Source organism: Chrysemys picta, chromosome 1, assembly GCF_011386835.1.
Source record: "Chrysemys picta bellii isolate R12L10 chromosome 1, ASM1138683v2, whole genome shotgun sequence".
NCBI lineage: Eukaryota > Metazoa > Chordata > Testudines > Emydidae > Chrysemys > Chrysemys picta.
This window is the reverse complement of record NC_088791.1, coordinates 265840456-265857175: the sequence shown is the minus strand read 5'-3', so window position 1 is coordinate 265857175 and position 16720 is coordinate 265840456.

Genomic DNA, 16720 nt, shown 5'->3' with positions numbered 1-16720 from the left:
TAAAGCATACAAATAATATAACAAATAATAAATACATTAATATAAATTTGGATTTTTTAATGAATGATTAGGTGCAGAATAAAAAGACCATATTTACAATGGATATTATTCTAATGGATAATATTACCAGCTTTGCTACTAGTATATGAATGTATTTTTTGTATATGTAATGCATAGAGTTAATGAAATGCAAAATGGAATAGCTGTGAAAGACTTTAAGGAACAACAAAAAAGGTTACTTGTTTTTAAATACAACATCTTACCAGTATCAAAACTAACTTTGGTCTACTGCATGCTGTCAGCCAGCACCAAGTCATAAATCAGCCATTTCTTCCCCTCCATCTGCTGGCTAATGATCACCTTGACAAATAGCCACATTCACTCCAGATAATGCCACCACGCTTGTGCATGTTTCAAGATGAACTGTTTAACCACAGCTACCTACAATATTATGTGACAAGAAACAGATTAGAGACTCAAGGACAGGTAACCCGGGCAATTATCTGGAGCAAGTGAGGGTAGAGTTCTACTAAATCACTTGACAGTAAGAGGAACATTAAAAAGAAATTGAAAGGGGAACATTAATTATTTGATCCATAATACCTGCTAGACCCCCTCAAGAGGCTTTTTGTTAAATTTAGTGCTTTCCTTTGTTGCAAAAGATCAATTTTATAAGTACTGCTATTCCTTCAAAACCTTTGAAATAACACTAAAACAAAATGTCCTTATTGCCACTTATTGATATTTTAATTACCATTAAAATAAATGTCTATTAACAACATACACAAAAATATAGCTGCAATCTGATAATTACCTTGAAACTTGTATTTGTTGTGACAGACCCAGACCAGTGGGGTACAGGAGTCTGGTAGAGGGCAAACATAACGGTCACTGGATGAGTAGTTTTCTGTTCCCTGAGTGACCAGAGCAGGGGCTGCACTAGAGTAATCAGGAACCTGCTAGAACCAGTTAAGGCAGGCAGGCTAATTAGGACACCTGGAGCCAATTAAGAAGAAGCTGCTAGAATCAATTATGGCAGGCTAATCAGGGCACCTTGGTTTTAAAAGGAGCTCACTTCAGTTGGTGGTGTGAGTGTGAGGAGCTGGGAGCAAGAGGTGCAAGGAGTGAGAGGGTGTGTTGCTGGAAGACTGAGGAGCACAAGCGTTATCAGACACCAGGAGGAAGGTCCTGTGGTGAGAATAAGGAAGGTGTTTGGAGGAGGCCATGGGGAAGTAGCCCAGGGAGTTGTAGCTGTCATGCAGCAGTTACAGGAGGTACTATAGACAGCTGCAGTCCACAGGCCCCTGGGCTGGAACCCGGAGTGGAGGGTGGGCCCGGGTTTCCCCCAAACCTCCCAATTGACCTGGACTGTGGGTTCTTCCAGAAGGGAAGGTCTCTGGGCTGTTCCCCAACCCACATGGTGAATCTCTGAGGCAAGAAAATCAGCCAATAAGGATCCACCAAGATAGAGGAGGAACTTTGTCACATTGTGTAATGACAGATGACATCACATTAGCACAGTAAGAATGATGGTTTTGCTAGCAAACTATTATTACAGTGCTTAACCATTATAAATGGATATCCTGATCCAAGAAGATTAGTACAATTTCCACTTATAAAGACATTTATAATTATAAAAAATTTAAAGTTTTATCAGAAATCAATGCTTAGATCTTGCAAAAATGCATTCCATATGATCTCTGCATTTTAATTGCTAGCAATAATTCCTTACATTCTTCAGAGACTTCAGGAAATTCCCTTAGTGAAAATAATTATTTTATTCCAGGAGATGATTGTGCTGTTTTGGTGTTGATATTATATTCTTTATCACATAGATTTCTTTTTATTTGCCTATGTTTCTTTCTCCCTCTTGTGGGTGGATCTGCATTCAGAAATATAGGACATCTTGAATGATTCATAGTAGGTAAAGCTTAGATTAAGGGCCTCATGTCATGAGGAACAGGGAGGAAGATACTAGGGATGTATGGATCATGAAATCTGTGAGAAACTCTTGGCAGTAGCTGATCAAGAAAGAGTGACGCTCCCATAATCTTTTCTTGCTTCAACACATTCTAAATATATGTTGAACCAATGGTATTGTTTACCAAACAAAAAGAAATCCTGAAGAGAAGGAGAAAAAACAGGAATCCATAGCTGATAAGAAGCAGTGAGGTTGTGTATTTCTCCAATGTCTTCTAAAATTTAAAGTTAGGAATAGTGATGTGGGCTCAATTCCTCAAGAGATCTTCCCTCAACATCTATTTTGTTTCTAGCTGAAAAACAAAATGAATATGGCCTTGTGATGAACCAGCTCTATCTGTGTTCATTATGAATTCTGGTTGGTATTGTGAAGTTGTATTATTCAAAATGCTGTATCTTGAGTGCCTATATGTATTTGGATCCACCATTTATAATGGGTATACACCACACAGGGACAATGGGGAATAATTAAGGTTAATGATGACTCTTTGGTCCTATGGTAAAAAGCAATTGCATAGTTTAAAAACAACAACAACAAAACACACACTGTTATATTACCTCTCTGAAGGGAAGGTAGGAACAGTTGAAATTTTACAGGAGTAGAACAGCAGCAATCAGGTGACTAGGATGGGTTTAAATAGGGTTTCATACAGGAATATTGGAGCCAGACAGAAATCAGAAATGTGGGGCAGGAGAGGAAAAAGTCCATACAATCTGGGAAAGAGACTCCATGAGGAGATGAACCAGCATGTAACAGCCTGCATTAGTCAGGGGACGCCATGCCTGCCTGCCGCCTTAGACACCAATGTTCCATAAGGCCTCCCAAGAGACGGATGAGCTAGAAAGGACATGCAAGTAGTGTTCATGGTTTTATATGATCTATACTATCCTGATCCTTTAAGATATTAAGAAAAAGCACTCATTAAAGTGTTAGACTTTGGGAAAAGTGTCTCTCCATGCTTTAAAATTACTGTATGTCGCTGAGAGAGTTGCATCATAAACCAGAAGCTTCAGACCTTTGGGGTGGAGTTCTTGGAAAGGATGTGTTTACATAACTGGGATATTTTGGGGATCAGCATTGGCCCTGAGGGCCTAGAACAGATGGGCTGCAGGACTCTGCTCTATGAAGAGGTAACAGACAAGAGTCAGTCCCAAGGAACTGGCCCAGAGAGGCCAAGAGAGGAAACAGTACTGCAGCTTGCTGAGAAGCTAGGGGCTTAAAACACTGGGAGACTGAGGCACACAGAGTCTTGTCCGATGGATAGCTGGAAGGGAATTCCTGGCTAGATCTGTGACAGGCCTTATGTGGTTTTCATTTGTGTAGAAGGGAATGACACAGTAGCAGTGCCTGTGCTGAAAGGACAAAAGGTACTACTCTCTCCTACTGCTCTCAAAGGTGAGAGAGTCACCCCAAACAGAGCAGGGAAGGGCAGAGGGGTGTGGGTCCATGTTCATGACCCCTTACTCGTCAGCTTTCAGAGCTGGCTGGGTACACAAGGGGAATAGAAATCACCCCTTAGTCACAGACAAAAGTCATACATCCATAAACACACTGGTGAACTGGTATGCATTTGATACAGTCTATCGTGAATTTTTGCTGCTGTTTTTCAGATATGCAGCAGGAGTTAGCAGGATCACCGTGAAATAGCTCCAGTCACATCTCTTGATGGGCACCTGCTTCTGCACCCCCAAAGCTTTCATCTGTGTAGTCCCCCCAGAGATCCATCCTCTACTCCCATCCTGTTCAACATCTGTATAGACTTAAATGTAGTTTAGCCCATAAATGTGGATCTCACTACAGGAAGAGATCAAGGTGAGCATGGGCCATCATGCCTGAGAGAAATATATCTTTGTGTGTTCTCGATACTTTTAGAAGGCACTCAGATATTAAAGTGGTGAGGCCATATTAAAGAAAAGCAACAGAGAGAGAGAGAGAGAGTTTTGCCAGGTGTAGCATTGCAGAGGGATGGAGAAATTAAGGGTGGAAAAATAGCCAATGTCAATATTGCAAATTAGACCTTGTATTGCCAGAAGAAAAGGGGGTCAACAAGGTGAAGTTGGCCAGATCTCAGCCTGGGCTTAGCCATCATCTCTTTACATTTTGCTCCTGGGTCTCCCCTGGAATTCTCATTCCTGGGCAAGCTCTGTGTTTCCTGTGAGTGGTAAGCTCACTCTTGGTATCCTTTCTGAGTCTAACTATCTCCAGTCCCTGGCAATGCTCCTCAGGTCCAGCTACAAGGCATTGACAGAGATCAAATGTTCAGAGCCCCCCTCAGGGCTGCAATGCCTGTCTACCCTAAACAAGGTTGGGGTGGTGAGAAAGGCTAGGGCTGGGCTAGGTTTCTCTGGCTACTAGGCTCCCTAGCAGCCTCTCTTCTTGGGCAAACCTTCCTGCTCTCTGGCCAGCTTCACCTTTCTAAGCTCCCCTTCCCCAGGTAGAGCATGTTCTCCCAGTGTGCCTAATCAGCACTGCTTCATTGGAGGGATGCTCATTAGGCTTGCTGTTAGTGAGATGGCGGCATGTACCATTACACCAGAAGCTGTATTAGCACTTTTGTTTTTAAAGTGTGGAGCTGAAGTCAAAGTCAGAAATGGAAGACTGGAGGGACTGGTAATGAGACACACAACTAAGTCTTTGAGTTTTGACCTATGGAAAAAATGTTCTGTTTCTTTAAAACTAAAGCTGTTGGAAATTTTCAAGCAGAACCTATTTCCATCAGAATATGCTGATTTGTTAAAATCAAAACATTCCAAGGGAACCTGCTGATTATGACAAATTTTCAATGAAAGCCAGGCTATTTTCTGAGAATCTGTCTGGTTTCCTCCTCATCTGCTCACCTCTCTGGCTCCTCAGAAGCCCACTTAGCAGGTGCTGGGAATCTCAAATATCCAGGTTCCATGGCAGACCACCAGGTGAGCTCCTAAGGTTTCAGAGTCTGCCAGCACGCCTGGTGGGATGCTGCAGAGTTGGGGATCCCAGGGCTTCCGAGCTTTTTCACATGAGCCCTTAAAAACTCATCTGTATTTTTCATAAGATTGGTCATTTGTCCTGGTCATCTTCCTTCACTTTCTTGTATTCAGGACACTGCATGCTAGTTGTCCATTTGGATCTTGACCATACTACCATCTGCAGTTTGTGAAGCATTTTAGTATAAATCTCACTCAGGTGTTCAGATACAGCAGTAACAGGTGTAGAATAAGTGCTTAACTAGAATAGACAAATATACATTATTTTTTTGTTAATTATTATTAGAATTATAACAATGGTTGAAACCTGCATTGTGGTTCTTCATTTCTTTTATTACACATTATACAAAAAACGAGTTTTGTTATGTGTACGGAGCCTCAGGCAATGAACTGAGGAGATGAAACTACATTGTAGTTTAGAATATAAAGAAACCTAAAATCAAATGTGTGAAGAATTTAAATGAAAAGGTGTTGAGGTGGTTACATGACTGTTATAGGTAGTTTTCACTTAGTACTTAATGTAACTTGTGATACAATAAAATGATATTATAGTAAATAATATCTATTCCCCCTCAAGCAAAAAATGTAACTTTTTTAACAGAAGTAGAAATACATCTGCTTACTTTGAGTTTTCTGTTTTACTTATTGTTTTTTTCTTTGTGCATTTATGTGGGTGAATTGATTGTGAGGAAGCTACTGAGAATTTTCCTCTCCCTTCCTGAAGTGTATTGAAAGGAGTGAGTGAAAGTTGCAGTTATTTTTGTATTAGGTCTCTTTTTGTGTTGTCCTTTGTTGGTGTGAATGCAACATGAGAAGACGTCTGTCCATAACTTACATAACGCAGTAGGGAATGGGTGGGCCTTAATTTTGCAGGTTTGTTTCAGTGTTACACAGTATTACAAAGGGTGGGTTGGTCTTGAAAATCACCAAAAAAATGTGTTACATTATTTATGGAGAGCCCCAAAGTTATGGGACATGTGAACCAAGAGGTAAGGGAACCTGATCTTGGAAGTTTCATGATATCCTTAGCATTAAACATGGTTCTGAGTTCACATTCAGAAACAGATGCTAGTCAAAATTCTGAAATTTTTATTATATTTTCATTTAAAAATTACAGGTTTTCATTCAGCTGTATTTGTTTCCATCTTCTACTATAGATGCCCAACTCTTCCTCAAAATAAATTTCAAAGCAGTTGGAAATATGTTTGAGCAAGCCTGAGTGTCTCCAATAGTGGCTGGTTGACACAGGAGTCTCAGACTAGAGTCACTAGTGTGAAGATTATGTTATTTTCCAGAAGTTCTATTGCTGTGATTCACATGAGAATGTTGTACAATCATTAATGGGGTATGGAGGGAGATAGAAATTTTAATAATCTTCCTAATAAGATGTGGTTCACACTACAAAAAGTTTGAAGATACTGGACCAGAGCCAAATTTGGATCTGTATCTGATTTTAGTTTCCCTTAAGCTTAAGGGGAAACTGCTGTTACTCTTCAGTGTTTGGGCTAGTTTATTTATTTCTGGTGACACTCAATAGGAGAGGTATGCCTTTGGAATGGCAGAATATTCCTTGTTTTAGGATCCCTTGGCTTTACAAACACTTACGTTCTGAATATGGAATGTTGCTTAGATTCTTCCTATATGAGTGTTTAATTCTGTAATGTGAGATCTTTCTGTAAAAGGTTGATGCTCTTCTGCTAGCGATCCTTAAGCAGAGATCCTCATGAAAACAATTTTTGATGCTGGAGTGTTGCCAATTACCTTGTCTTCTCAAACCTCCCATTTTTGAAGGAGGATTGCAAAGTCAGTAGCTGGTTTCATGAGGATCTCTGCTTAAGGATGGCATCCATAGAATATCAAAGTTGGAAGGGACCTTAGGAGGTCATCTAGTCCAACCCCCTGCTCAAAGCAGGACCAATCCCCAGACAGATTTTTGCCCCAGATCCCTAAATGGCCCCCTCAAGGATTGAAATTGCAACCCCGGGTTTAACAAGCCAATGCTCAAACCACTAAGCTATCCCCCCGCCAGCCAGCCAGCCTTCCTTCCTTCCTTCCTTCCCTACCTCTCTTTGAGATGAGAATGTACTTGTCATTCATTAATCTCCTGCTGATTTAGAAATTAGCCAGATAGAATAAATTATCATATTGGACCTCCTAGTAGGTTTAGATATGTGTCCGTTATTGGTTTGAGTATTGAGACTTTGCTGGTATACCTCAAGCAACTGTCCAGTGGTTCAGTCATCACTAGAGCATGAGTTAAATGGTGCTGCTTGACACTTGCTTTTATCACTGGGAAATTTGAAAGAAACTCTTGTTATTTCCCAAGTTTATGTGTGTGTGTGTGTGTGTGTGTGTGTGTATATATATATATATATATATATATATATATATATTAAATGTGACTTCTTCATAAGATCATTTCTAAACAGAAGACAGAGTTTGAACAGTATTTTGAGGACACACAGCTGCACATCTCTTCATTGTGGATTCTGCCATTTCAGTCTCTGATCTAGAGCAATGCTTACACAATATTACCTGCTGCAGAACTGCCTTATTCTCAAACTTACGGTAATGGAAGTCTCTGTTTTGTACATGCTATTGATGTGAAAATGCACACTTCTTCATGTGCAAGCTTGCTGAAGGGATCTGCGGGTAGTGTACAATGTATTGGGGATCGACTCCTGTACTCCACCTTGGCAGGAGGAGTAAGCAGAATTGACCGGGGAGCTGCGGCAGTTGACTCGCCGCTGTGAGGATGGCCAGATAAATCAAACTAAGATACTTCGACTTCAGCTACACACAAATAGAGTAACTGAAGTTGCGTATCTTAGTTCGAACCCCCCTGCTAGTGTAGCCCAGGCCTTAGGCTGTGAATGTTGCTATCCTTTTAAACCACATCCTCTCCAAGGAAAGACATGTATTAGATGTAGTATGAAAATATGTTTGTTTATTCCTTTCATTTTCACACTCTGCACAAACAGCAATCTAGCTTATCCCATGATGACCTCTTAACACTAATAAAGAAGTATCATGCTTAATAACTAGAATGGCTTCCACACAGGTTTACGGCAGGCAGCACTGTAGCTAGTTCGGAATGTACTTTCTTTGTCTTAAGCAATCATGATCAGGTTAAACTTATCCTGCAGTCTTGCTATCGACAGCCAATGAAGGGGTTGATCATCTTTTAGTTCAGGGGTTGGCAACCTTTCAGAAGTGGTGTGCCGAGTCTTCATTTATTCACTCTAATTTAAGGTTTTGCGTGCCGGTAACACATTTTAACGTTTTTTAGAAGGTCTCTCTCTAAGTCTGTTATATAACTAAATTGTTGTATGTAAAGTAAACAAGGTTTTTAAAATGTTTAAGAAGCTTCATTTAAAATTAAATTGACATGCAGATCTTATCAGTTTAGTGCAGTGGTTCTTAACCTGGGGGTGCAAGATGCCCTTTCCAGGGATGCGAGATTTTTTTAGAAGGTAAATCATTGAAAACAGGTTGCCAACCCCTGTTTTAGTTGGTACTATTGGTTTTTAAAGCCCTGAGTGGTGTGGATGCTGGTTATGGTAAGATATCTCCTCTCATAGCTTTGTCCTTCCAAGAACACTTGCACAGACACAGCATGCTTTTTAGGGATCTCACCATCACCCCTGAATCTGGGTGATTACTGTTTGATATGTTGAAACCTATTGTATGAAATTTGCCCATTATTAGATTTATGTATGTTACAATTCAGCTCCCTGCTTCTCTCTTCTTCCTCTTCTTTTCATATTCACAGATTTCAAGGCCAGAAGATATGTCTGGTCAAGACAAGGAACTTCCCCCAAATAACTCCTGTTTGAACTAGAGCATATTTTGGAAACAAAAATCCAATCTTGATTTAAAAAGTTGCCAGTGATAAAAAATCCACCACAATGCTTAATAGGCTACCTCCCCTCTCTGTTAAAATTTTACTCTATTTCCAGTATGAATTGTCTAGCTTCAACTTCCAACCAAGGAATCTTGTTATATGTCTGCTCAATTGAAAAGTTCACATTGGCTTCCTCCATTTGCTTTCAATTAATGTAATTTTAAGACTGTGATTTTAAAAGTTATTTTATTATATTCTTATTTTGTTTAATAATCTATTTCCTCCCTGCTTTGGAAAGGACTGCTATATAATGCAATTATTAATAATAATTTTGCCATTGATTCACCTTCTGAAGGTTTGAGTGAATAAAACTGAAATCAATGTCCGTGTCCAACTATAAAATAGATACATAAATGTTGTATCTTTTACTGCATGGTTATGGACCTCAACTAAAAACACACCATAGTTGAATAAGTCTGAGATGACACTTAATCTATAACTCCCCATTTTCAGTCAGTTATAACCTTACAAAACTTTACATTATTTAAAAAAAAATGTTCTGAATTTTCTCATGTTTGGTCTCAGCCCTAAAGTAACTTCTTTTGGCAGGTTAAATAAAAAAATTGGCCCAGCTATTTTTGAGTTATCCAGGAATGAAAATAAATCATTTATGACTTGCCCTCCCTATTTGTACATTGAGATAACTCAAATTGTGGTTTGTTTTAAAATGTCAATGGTATTAGCTTGTTTAGTTTTCCTGAATAAAGACTAGTATCTTTAAAAAATATTTAGATTCATTTCATGGCTGGCCCTTGCATAGGTGCACCAACCAAGGAGAAGGTGCAAAGAGTCCCTATATCTTCTATTTGAACATAAAGGTGAATTGGGAGTGCAATTACTGTGTAGGGCTAGTGCTAGCTATTGCAAAGTGGGTGGGGAATAATGGGAGGGAGGGGCTGGGCAGAGCCATAAATATATTGCCCATAAGGGGATAATTTATCAGTTGAGGAAACAGAACTTTTCCAAGAGCTCAAGAAGTCTATAAAACTCACTTCCAGAAGATATAAGAATGACCACAGATTTTATGATCTTCAAGACTACAGCTGTAACTCCCTTTTTTGTTTTTGAAAATCTTTTTGGCTTAGCTCTTCCTCAGTAAGTTCTTCACACACAAACCACATGCAGTCACTCACATATATAAACAAATATAGACAAAGCAAACATACCACAAAAAACTATAAAGTAGACAAGCTATTTTCCTACAGATTGGGAAAGGTGGTAGAGGGAGAGAGAGAGACTGCTGCTGTTTTTATTTTTAAATGCTCAGAGATCAGGATGATGGAAATCATAAGTACACAGATAAACAGACTGGAGTTTCATGTACAGAGTGTTACAATAATCCAATATCAAGAGGGCAGACTGTGGTTGCATCATGTGAACGGCATAGTGGCATCTCAAGAGAAAATCATGGTTAATGGTGTGAAAAAAAGCTGACAGATCTAGAAGAGAGTCAGCCCAGGTTTATGAGGAATTTTAGTGAAGTGGCCAAAAATAACCCACTACAAATTAGAATGAGGCTACCAAACTTCTTTTCACTGATGTGTTGTGAATCCAGATCTTTAGAAGCTAAAATTCTGGTGCTTTAAACATGCTGCATTATCTATGTTTTGGAAAGCTTTTTTTAAGTGTTGTGATTTGTGATCGTTTTATTAATTCTCATATTTCAATAATAAAATTCTAATTTTCTGTAACACCATATTGTCAAGTAACCCATTTATATAAAACATTCAGTTACAGCTTGTATATAACATTTAATTGAAATCAAAGCTAATATCCAAAAAAGAATCCTCTGTCTTTTTTGTAAGCGATATCTTAATAGGAAATAATTTCATGAAAACTTCACTTGAAGTCAAAGAGAAAAATCTCAATTTTCCCAATTTAAAAGATGTTTCCATACATTACTGAATCAATGTTATTTGCTTAGACTGATCACGGTTACCATGCTGGTAAACTTAGTGTACCAATAATTCCTGAAAAATGAAAAATAATGAAATGTGCCTCCAAAATTTCAGTTAATTTATTATACTGTAAAGAAGTACAAAATATTGAAAGTAAAACCCCAAGACATGGGAAACTCACTAGTTAAAATAAAAAAAAATAAATAAAAAAGAACTTTGTGTATTTAAGTATTTCCATGCTTTCAAGTGATCTTAGATAGTTTGGAGCAAACATGATTCAGTTAGGGAGGAAAATTGGGCACAGTTTCAAGTGAAACTGGCTGGTTTTGACACTAGATCTGGTGATACTCCATGGTTTTGCCTCAGTTCCAAATGTGATTTTTTTTTTTTTTTTTTTGGTTTGATCAAACCTTAAGCTCAAAACATATTGATCACGAACAAAAGAAATGTTCACATGAATCACTGAGAAATTAAACTTGAATTTTATTCAGCTGTACTGCAGTGAACAACAAATACTATATCCTTTCTACTGATAGTCATTTTTAGATTTATAACCACCAGTCAAGTGAGGTTAGGTGAAAATCCAAGGGTTCATTTTATTTTAAGTGTATCACTTCTCCTTTACAGAATGGAAGAATACAGTACACCTTCCTGTGGGAGAAGTTAAGACTGTGGAAAGGCACAGCCAGTATGAACTTCTGGATCTGCTGAGAAGTCTGTGTATAATGGTGTGGACCTTAGACTAGCTTCACAGAGAGCTAACCCCATCCCATGAGTCCTTTATTCTTTTTCTATATAACAGTCTCATTGTTTATGTAGCTGTGCGGCCTTTATTTCTGATTGCACACCTGCATCATGAATTTTCTTTCTGAGTGGACTTGCAAGCACAGAAAAAGTCCACAGAGAAATCCATGCTCTGCAGAGGGGACTATGTCATGTCCAACGGTGGCTCTGTTTCCTATTCCTTGTCCTCAGAATGCCCATCTAGCTGCAGGTTATCCAGATTTAACAAGGAGGGAATTCCGTTGTGTTTAGAAAAAAAAAGAAATGGCATGACATGAAGACACGGACATCCCTCTGGTACAGATCTAGAACTTTTCTTCTCCATTCCTGCCTGTACAATGTGGTGAAGAGAAGCATGTAGTACAAAATATGTCACATATAACTTTTGATTATGCTGTGATTTCTCCATATATTTATTAGGATTGTCATCAGTGTAAACATTCATCTCCTCACTCAGTGCTCCAGACAATGCAGAATATTTCTTATATTTTCATATTATTCTCCAGCTCCTAACATTTTACATTTCTGGCTGATGTCAATTTATTGTTAATTTCTGAAATAATCAACTTGACTATTTGCTTGATTGACAGTTACTTACCTGTATTTTTCATTAGGTGTGTGTTGATGAGAGTATATTCTTTCCCACATTTTTTCTTTTATTTGTATACAAAATTGGTTGTAATTTGTCTGTCAATATAGCAGAAGAATCTTAGGAGAGATTAGAGTACTAATTGAAAAGAATAATGTGTTGATTTTGAAAGAAAGAAATTAAAAGCCGAATGAGCAGGAATGATTCACACTCCTACCACACAATATGATGCCCTTTGATATGTTCTTAAAAAGAATTTGAGGGTTTTTCTTATTGAATGCCACAGATATGTGGTAGCTTATATCAAAGTCAGAGACAAGCTGGAGTCCTTTTGGCTATGCCAGGGAGTCAGAAAAAGGAAAGGTGACAGACTAAGAGATTATTAGTTAATTAGGTAGAAGGAAAACTTGTTATATTAACCCAAATCATTCCCATGGCAGGATTTGCCTGTCACTGACAAAAAAAAGGAGCTAATTTACAATCACCCCTCTCCACCAAAAAAGAAATAGTTTAGAATCTGATACTACTAGAATCTGACTTCAGTGAGACTGCTCATGCTGTAAAGAACTATTAATTGTGAGTAGGAGTGTCAGAATGTTGCCATAAATTATTTTTAATATATTCAAGTCAAAGCAAAATATTAATAAGGATCCAAGAATTTTCTTTGCCCTCACTTAAATTTTGTATGCATTGAGGAACAGTGATACAATGCTTGTCATGGCCAACATCATCCTCATCTTTTTTGGTACTAAGTGTTCTTTTCTAAAGTGTGGAAGCATTTGTCTTTGTGTAGATTATGTGCCAGAGTATATTTTTCTCTTTCTTCTATGTGCAACTTGACTCATCCTTGGAATGAAGAAAAGCTCTCCTTCCATGTTACAAGATCATTCTTCACTTCTTTCTTCTGTCCAACCAGGGCCTGAACAGAAACGAGAAACTATTTCATGCTCTACTTCAAAATGTATATCAAATCTGTGTGATCAACGAGCCACAGCTTACTCCAGTGGATAACATCATCAAGCCAATTGTTGATATTGTAGGTAGACAACCAAATCTTCAGGATGGTATTTGTCAAATGCTGAAATCAAATCCATGTTCAATCTGATACAGGCAGTATCTTCTGAGGCAAACTAAATGATCTGTCTATCATATTTGTTTCTTGCCAACATTATATAGTTGGATTTTCAACTAAATGGTTTCCAGACCCTTAGAAAAACAAAGACCAGCTAATCACGTTTGTCTTGTTGTTCAAGAAACATGTTCTTCTTAATTTCCTCAAAGAAGGGCATACATAACAATATTTCCAGTATTGCCAATGCACTAGTCTGCCTGATAGAAATGTGAAAATCTCACTTTTCACATATTGTATTTTGCAAGCTCAAAATATGAAGAATTGTAGAGATCCCTTGGCAGGTGTAAGGATGTAGAAGAGGCACGGTTTTTACACTCCCCCTTGATGTTTATAGTCCATTGGAACTCCTGAGACCTGCACTGGAACAACCCTGCCAGTTAATTTGGGGTGCTTATCACAGTTAGGTAAAGTTTTAAATAGAACTGGGGCCTCTGTATTTAACCCTATTATGACATCTCATTGTTAGGGTTCACATCAATGTTGAAACATCAGAATTTCCCATGGGAAGGAGATTCTGATTTTCACCCACACCTAGCATGTCTTCATGTTTTTCTACATATCTTAGCACAATGCATCCCTAATGCAGTTGGAACTTTTTGGTATCACTGCAGCTGTATTCATAGAGAACAATTGATGGGCAGAGAGAAAAAGAAAAAGTATGGAACACATTATTAATTAAGGATTATTCTCTGGGCATTAAGAAACAGTGGAGCACAGTAAGCTGCAGGTGCATTGGTTAATCCTAATGACAAATGATCACAGGGCAACAGACACAATGCATCCTTGATGCTTAACATCTCTGATGCTTCATGTCTCTAACAGAAATATTTTTACCCCACAAATCTTGACAGAGAATCACTGTGCAAGACCCATTTGCTTTGGCTTTTACAGGGCAGGATTTATCCCTGTCTAAGAAAAGTTCAGATACTGTTTACTATCCAATAGAAATCTAGGATAACCTCATGGTTAAGCTGAGGATGCAGGTCTAACAGGACTAAGCATAGCAACTAAATGTGAAGTTCCTGAAAAAGGAAACCTGCTTTTTGAAGGATTGTGGATGAACCTTTTAAATATTCTAAAATGGCCATTGAGATTCTATCCACACATGGACAAAATAAAATCAGTGACACTTTGATTTATCTTATGACAAACACTTCACCCAATCAAAGAAAAGCACAATCGGTAAAATTATAATTTGCTTTCCTTTTAAAAAAAAGTATTAATATGTATTTCCTGATTGGAAAATTGATGGTTTTCACTGCACATTTATTGATTTTTCTAATAACTGATTGTCGGAGAGTTGTTTCTGGACACCTTAATAACCAGTTGCCTAATAAGAGTGGTTCAGTGCATTGTATATTGTTTTATTGAACAATTTTGTCACTGTGTTATATATGCACATGAGCTCTTAAATTATTTCACTTGTTAAACATATTGTTCTCTAATCTTCACTGAGGTGTTTTAAATTAAATGATTTAACACATGGATTAATTCAAAAGGGTTTATTTAACACAGTAAGGAAGTCCAGTTGATTTAATCACTGTCCTGACTTCTAACTAGTCATTACATAAGCACCTGATTGAATCATGTATCAAAATGTTGGTAAGGCACAGACAAAAGGCTGATAATTAGAATTTATGCCCTTGATTGTTCAATAAGAGGTCTGTGCCAGTAGAGTCTGTGCTTGTGTAACCCACACACCTTCTGGGTGTGGTGTTCTGTCCCATCTAGTGGCACCAAGACCACTCAGAGACAGTTAAATGAGTCTGCTCTACAAGCTTGGCTAACAGGCAGTTGGCTTTTATCTCATGTGGTAGAGGCTCATGCACTAAGCTTCAAAGGTCCCAGGTTCAATCCCGACGACTGGGGTCTGTTGGTATTACAGTTGCATAGCATTGCATTGGTTTTAATGTGGTTCTGTGTGGCTTGGCACACAGGGAGCTCATTGCTATGTTGGGACCCATGTCTGAGGGTTTGTTTGTTTTTAAGTTGTATAATTTTGGCTGAGGTGTTATAGAATATAACTCTGATATGTATCAACCTACAGGAAATGTGATTATTCTCTGTAGCCCTAACTACTGGTGCTAAAATATGTCCTTATCTTCTACAAATGACTAGATGCTATTCATTATAACTGACTCTTTTGCCTTATTGCCCCCTTTGTCTCATATCCCCACTCTGAGCTTCAGATCCCCAATGTGCTGTACAAAAGTACATGGAAGGGTCTCCCTGTTATTTTGTACCTGGAGTCCTCTCTCTTCTCTTTCAGATCTCTCATTAAAACCCAATCAGAAATAGTATGTAATAGCTCATTATCAGTAACCCCTATACTGTCTCTCCGCATAACTGCTACCTAGTACACTGTTCTATGTTTGTCTTGTCTTCCCCACTGCCTTATGGGACTTCTCACTTGGGTAAAATACCTATATGCTTGCAGGATCCAGGACTTGTGTAAGGCAGGTCTTTGATGTTCTGCCCATGTCTTAGAATTCATAGTCTGCTTAATATTGATCTCGTTAGTTAGTATTAGGTTGTGCTATGTTTTTTCAGACACAAAGAACATATAGCTATTTTCAGCAAGATGGGTCTTTGTTACATTCAGAGAACAAAATGTGGAAAAAAAAACATAACTATCTATGAAAAAGCATGGAAAGTGCTTATTCTCTCACCTTCTGAACTCAACTCTGAGAACATGACTGCTGTTGAGCCCTACACACACACCACATACAGTGCTTAAACCATAGAGGTGAATCATACAGAAAACAAAACTATCACAGCTTCATCACCACACACACCACTTTCCTCCCCTTTAATTTATGTCAAAACTAAGTCTAGCAGTGTGGGTGTCTGCATTTATGTTGAGGAGGATACCTGTCAAGAGGACATTTGTCACTTGTTTCTCTTCCCATTCCTCATCTCTCCTTTGAGATTCACTTTCTACCGTAACATCTTCATTTATGTTTTCATTTACATTTTCAAGCCTGTAAAAGTCATAGTCATTTTCCTTACTTGACAGTAACTACAGGGCCACCAGCTTCTATATACATTTATTTTCTTTCTGAGTTTTGTAACATCTGTCAGTGTGCTTTTTCATTACTTCTCCTTTTATTTCTCATTGTGACCAATACCTTCTTAACAACTCTTCCTCACTTCCTTCCTTGCCTAAAATTTTGCACCCAAGTCTGCTGGCTGATGCTCAGAATGATGGAAGGCATATGTTGATGGGTTCTTTATCCCAATATCAAAGTTATCACTAATATTTTCTTGTCTAGCAGTTTGTTCAGTCAGAAAAAAAAAAGCTTGTTGGTCTAGTTGAATACATGGACCTAGACTTTGCCACTGTCCTAGCAACATTCTGGATCTGTATAGTCTTTTTTTCATCTGGTAAGCTAGACTCTCTTTATTGAATAATACCCTTCCTGGGGACAAGTTTATTACAAAAAAAATTGTTCAGATATTCGCAAACA